Source organism: Anarrhichthys ocellatus, unplaced genomic scaffold, assembly GCF_004355925.1.
Source record: "Anarrhichthys ocellatus isolate YVR2014 unplaced genomic scaffold, GSC_Weel_1.0 scaffold46, whole genome shotgun sequence".
In the NCBI taxonomy this organism is placed as follows: Eukaryota; Metazoa; Chordata; class Actinopteri; order Perciformes; family Anarhichadidae; genus Anarrhichthys; species Anarrhichthys ocellatus.
Window position 1 is genome coordinate 2,356,683 of NW_022280076.1, and position 6,776 is coordinate 2,363,458.

Consider the following 6,776-nt stretch of genomic DNA (forward strand, 5'->3'; position numbering starts at 1 on the left):
ACACACGATCCATTTTTGGGGGGGGGGGGATAAAACTTGCAAACACACAGATATGATCCCCCAACGGCAAAAGCAGCAGTAGCCTATGCAACTGTCTGACCATTTTAAATTTCGGGTGAGAAGAAAAAAGGAGCAAACATGGAAGAAAAACTGCTGCACTCCAAGTACAGCTCTGTTTGAGTTCAAACCCAGGACCTTCTTTCCGTGAGGCGACAGTAATCACAACTGAGCCACTGTGCCGCCCCAGGAGGCTCTTGAGCTGCCTAATATCCCTGCACCGTCCTCATATTATATATAAAAGATAAGCAGTTATGTTAATGTAGTTATTAATTAAGTAAATCAGCGCATTCATTTGCAGATAATCCTATGTCAACATACAGTACTTGTCTTCACATAGTACATGGACTGTATTAATATGAACTCAGCCATGAACTCAGAATCTTAAGCACTGAGGTAAATTAGGTTTTCTTATTAATATGATAATTTATGCAGCTATAAACTCCACAGTCTTTTCAGATCATCCTCCTTAGTTTCTCTCCAGTTTCTAATGTGTGCTGTTTTTTTTGTGTTTTCCCAAGAATTTGTCTCCACACAAATATGCAGGCGTGTGTGTGTGTGTGTGTGTCGCTGAATAAACAAACCAGATTTACAAAAACAAAAAAACAAAAGCATAAATCTTGAAGACATCTTTTGGTGGAACTAGAGCCAATCATTTTAACCTGCTTGCTAAAATGATGCTGTGAGAAATGGAAGACACACAAACAGCTCAACAGTGAATTGCAGATGATAATGATGATAATTATCTCAAAGCATCTATTGGGGACGTCCGGCATACGGTAAAAAAAGAGGGATTTAGGTAAAATAGAGAGTGATAGAGTTCACACTGAGGTACAAATCTGCCTGTGAGAAGAAACATCATGCAGGCAGCTTAAGAGACAGCTGGAGACGTTTTGGGGAGGAAACTAATTCCAGCCTCCTACAGTTCAATCTAAAGACTCAACTTCCCAGATGGTAACAGTGTGAAGCTGTTATGATGTCCTTTAGGCATGTTAGGATTCTTTTTAGTTTTTTTTTTGTCTTTGGGACAGTGCTGTGAACAACTCTAAAAGGGACACGTCTGTCCTGTAGCAGGGTGGTCTAAATTCTGAGCATTTTAAATTGTCTGTAATTTTGGGAAGATTAGTGCTAACTATGAATATACTGTATGCAATGACCAATGTTGTGATCTGTGTCCTGTTTTTTTGTTGTATTGTTACATACAGTACAATATGGAGCTCAGCGGTAAAACAGAGAGGAATATACAGTAGGTAGCTGTTTGGCAGACTCGCATTACGGACGGCAATCACACGGCCATTGGAAATCTCTTGTAGCGGAAAATGTTTTCAATGCTGAAGTGAGTATTTGAAATCCCCCACATAGAATAGTCTTGTGGACGATTAACTAAGCACATCTGCAGAATGCTTTACATGTCTTACAGTTTTCTAACGTAATCAAATGCTTGATTTTTTTAACAGTATTTTTTTCTTTGTGTAATATACATACCAACTGATCATCTAGTCCCGCTCTAATTCCATTTGTAATTTTTTACTGCAATCTGGCACTAAAAAAGGTTAGAACTAGTTCTGATCAAGCATAACCAGACCTTCAGGCATCAAATGCATTTTGGTTAAGGTAAGGAAGTATTTCACTGCAGCTAGATTGTTGCGAGATTACGCGATAATCAAGGCGGGATCACATACACGATATATGCGCCGTTGAACCAGTGCACGGACCAGTCAGCGTCCAGGGATTAGCTACTGGCAGCTATGGGTGTGGCTTAGGTGTGTTCGAGACGTCACAGGTTCTAAACGGAAATTAGCAACAATGGCGGCCCCTGAAGAGGTTAACATAGGTGCTGCAATAGCATCAGTTTACTCTGAACTGGAGAGTATTTCTTCATGGAAAGAAGAGCAAAAAACGACACTGAAGGTTTTTCTCCAAGATGTTTTCGTTCTCCTCCCTTCTGACTTTGGTAAGAGTTTTATTCACCCAATCACCTAGTATTATTTGAACATTGCCTTGTTTCTTATGAGTTTTAAAAGCTGGCTTCTGTGTAACAAACCATCTGGAGTGTCAGGTTGGGAAAGATTGTGGTTTTGGTTCAATGGCATTAAACACACTGTGCCTCAAATCACTGTGGACCTTTTCTGCATTAAACCAGACCATGATCTTTCCCTAACCTAAGCCGAGTCCTGTGAGAGCTTAAACGACAACATAACATGGTTCATTGGTTTTGGATGGAAATTTAGAAGAAACAGAGCAAGCAATTGCCATCTTACTGCTCTATTGACATTACAGTAATGGCTCCAATTAATCTGAGCTACAATCCAGTCCATCGCTCTTGTACTTGTACAGGATTACCAACAACTGTGTGGTAACCAGAGTTAATGCTGGTTTCCAAGCAAAAATAGAACAAGTTTATTTTAGCATTTTCAAATAGCACTGGCAAAAATGAAGAGAAAACAAAATCCATTTTAGAGAGAGAGAGATCACTGTTGTGGTGAAAAAACAACTTTTTAGGTATAAAATATGAAATGCATGTGTTTCTGCAGTGTTGTCGTGAACTGACCGTGTCCTTTCCCTCAAGTTAAGATGTCTGTTAACTGTCTGATAAGAAAGGTTGTAAGACGTTGTGTCTCAGTTTCTTGATGCAGGCTGGAGACGGGCCTTGTGTTGTTTGGACTAGATAACTAAGAAGAGGCGCCAACCTTCATCTTGTTTCTTGGGTATCATTGAAGCTCGAAAGTTTGTTTCTTGAAGCAAACTCCATGTCACCACTGTTGTGTGTTGGTCTGTTTCCTGGTAGCAATACATGTATTCATTATTAGACAGCAGAGACTAATGAGAGAGTTTTTCCTATTCACCAAAATAGAGACTGACCTGAAAGTACCATTTTTATTCATCAATTGGAATAAGAAATCTTTCTTAACTAACTGGACAGATTTCAAACATGGTCTTTAATATAAAATAAAAATTAATTATGCATAGATAAAGCAGGATTGACACCAATGTGCCCTGTGCTGGTCGTCTACTGGCTTTCATCATCATAAAACACAACAGAAGATGATTTCACTGATTAGTACACCTCGAACCAGAAAGGGTAAACTAATCATCGAAATGTGTAGCAATGAATTTGATGTTAAAAAACTCATCTCAGCTGAGTTTTTGTTGCAATCATATTGTAGGGTATTTTTTAGCTGTGATATGATGCATGATGGACATTTTCTGTTACGATGATGTGCTGCAAAAGGAGTTTGTTTTCCACAGGGGCATTGCATTGCTTTTACATTGAGGTGCATGTCGTGATGGTGGTCTGAGGGCAACAACTGAATTTTGTTTTGTTTTTCATTTCCTTTTTGAAAGTGCCTCCTAAGGCAATTTAAATTGATATGATATGAATATGAAGCAACTGCCAGCTGCTGGTTAGCTTAGCTTAGCACAAAGACTTGAGTCTGCTGGTTGACGACAAGACTCTTAAACTAACTGTTTGCTTCTCTGCTGCATTTGGGAATGATTTGCTCGGCTGAGTAAAACAAGATATTTGTAGATATGATCCCATCAAATCAAACTTCATATTGTTGATTTCTTTTCTCTCTCTTATCTTATTTTTTAGATTGTAAAATTGTCTTGTGGGTATTTAATTAGCATTGTTAAGAGTGAAATTGAACAGTGAGATCAGACATACCTGCAGGTTTTTTGTTTGCCCATCATTACTGGAAAGTCTCACCTTCCACAAGTTCATAATCGAATTCAACTTTGGTGATTCAGGAAAAATTAAATATGTGGGGACAACACTTTTTAACATCACTAGGATTAGCCTACATTATGATGATGGATTTGGCTAATTATTCACGATTGTATTATCAAATACTCAATCCTCACTTAGAAAAAATTACAAAACCCAGAGAAAAAGAGAGCAATGACATTTTGGCCTCAAAACTTTCTGCAGAAATAACAACAGTCGCCACATCTGTAGGCTTCATACAATACCTGTGAAGCAGATTTCTGTCAGACAAATAAAGAAGGACGGAGCGCAATTATTTTCATTCATGTGTGGGAGACCTTGATGTGCTCTGACATTGTTCAGAGGAAGTAGGCTTACTAACACTTTACGGTGATTGCATGTGAGAAAGAGGTTCTCCTGATGAAAATCTGTAGCTAGATGTGATCTAACACTGTGAGGTGAGAAATAAGCATCACTAATCAATATAAGTGTGAAGAATCTGCAGGTGCCTGCTCACTGCAATTATTTAAATGCTTTGAGTTTTAAATACTATATTGTTTGATTCTCTGTAGTCTATCACTTAAAAAACAGACTGCACAGTCTTGCATAATAAGAACATAATGTTTCAGTTTAATTACAGTTATTTAAACTTTCACGTCACCAGAAAAGGTGGAAAAGCGTGCGCTTGTGTGTGTGGTTCAAATGGTGAGATATTCCTTATTTTAGTGTATTATATTCTGTCAGAGTTAAACATAATTGATAAGACATCATAAAATCTAAATGAAGCAAACAAAAAAGTACCACACAAACTATAAACTCCCGGATCTTGGTAAATGGTATGTATGCATGGAAGTGTAGTGAGTAAATAAATTATACTTTCAAAGTCATTTTAAGTATTTATTGTAAGTCAAATTGATGGGGAATATGAACCTCCCCTTCATCAACAACATCGTTTTACTGTCCTTTACTGCCTACTGTAAAACATATCTTAAAAAGATCTTAAACAAGAGACTCATTTTAATTATCTGCAACTTTTGTTTCTTTTGTACGCTTCTCTTCAGACATGCCGTGGATTTTACTGCCATTGTTCTGTTGGCCTATTGTCTAGAATAGACATTATTCAATAAAGCATTTTAAAAACTGCAGTAAAATGAAAAACAATTATGTAGAGGAAACAAAGCAAAACAACTTTGCATTGTTACAAATGTGTGTTTTGAAAAGGGGTTAATTTGCTTCTTACTGCAGGTCCAGATCCACTTTTGCATTAGATGTAACAACTAGAAAATAGCTATTGTTCTACCAACATTATGTTTCAGCTGCACACAGTCCGTATTTTCTATTTGGTCATCCTCATCTCTGTCAACAAAATGTGGTTAACATCCTTTTCTTTTCATTATCCAGGCGTCTACCAAGTCTCTCTAACTGAATTTTTACGGAGCATTTGATCTTATTTAACCAGTGAATGAAGCTGCAGGGCCTGCAGGGCCGTTATGGCAGCCATGTAATGTTCAAATCATTAATCTAAGGCTTGTGTTGTGTGATGATTTTAGGCTAATGAGCTCAATCAAATGTTGTTTGTTGTTTGGCATTGACACTTCACTCCTTCATTCTTAGAGTGTCTCGATATGATAAAGTCTGGTGCTACCGAAGGAACAAAAGTCTTCCAGTGTCACGGTTTCCTCTTCGAATTGTGCACAAGTGCTTTTCCAGCGGAAACTTCCCACATTCAAACCATTGTTTCAGGCCTCAGACTTGGTTTTCGGTTACAATGATGATATGGTGAAGGTTTAAAGAGTTGGGGTCAGGGATGAAATGATGAGGATTTTGGGTAAATGGTAAACATCGCAAGATTGAATACAAGTCAATAGAATCTCAACATCTGTGTGTTTTCAGAGGTCAGACCTTGTATTCCACCTGTGTGTTCAAAACGTGTCTGTTCAGAACTGGTCCAATGCCTGGCCTGTGGTGTTGCTGCTTCGAGCTTTCCTTGAGAAATGCTCATACTCATAACTTTACGCTTGACACTGTGCACCCCCGGGTGCTGAGCATTACACCTGCCACGACACAGTCGCATCCCCGAGCAAAGCTCGAGCAAACGAGAGGATGGAGAGCGAGCTTTACCCAGCATGCCCTTAATAGAGTTTCCCTCTCAGTACACAACACAGTGTGTACATAACGCACTTCTAATGAATATGTCCCGTAGATCTCAAGAGTTATACCCGACACTGCACTTCATTGGGTTCTCAGCAATACAGCCGCCACGCGTGAAGTCGACCGGATGAACGGTTGTCGACTAAATCGAATGACAGACAGACAGAGACTCCGTCTATTTTAATTAGATGGATGAATAGTATTATCAAAACTTTTAATTGTTTTTAGGTTTTACTATTTAATTTCCAAAATCAGACAGGTTGATGATGTTTTTCTATTCTCTCTTTTCTTGATATTGTGGCTTTATTCATTACTTCCTGGATGGACATCTTTGGACTTCTTAATAAGCTTCCAACAGTCACTCTTTCACTATTCACTCGCTAACCTTTTTGTGTAGATAGAGTCTTTTACAAAAATAAGCTTAAAGCTTAAATTTAGCCAGTACAGGAAATGAAATGTAAAAACAACAAGTTGAGGATTTACTGTATGTGCGTGACTGTTTTGGGAAAACATTTCATCAATGTGTGTCTTTGCAGTCCACAGTTCATTTTATATAAAAGCTAAATCAGCGTCCTAGCTGCAAGTGTTGACTCTAGCTGTTATTCGTGCCTGAGACTCTTCAACTCTGCACTGATATTTATTTGACAAACAACCTCTCCAATTGCCACTGTTTGCAAACACGAACAGACCTCTCTGCAAACACAAACATATGCGAATGCTCACAATCGCAATGCCTCATTGAATGCACCTCAGACTGCTGATTGCCAAAACGTTTGAAAAAGAAATTTGCACAATTTCTTCCATATGGACAATTGTAGCCCTCACTGTGGTGGCTGTGCACATAAACACTGCCCTACAGTGC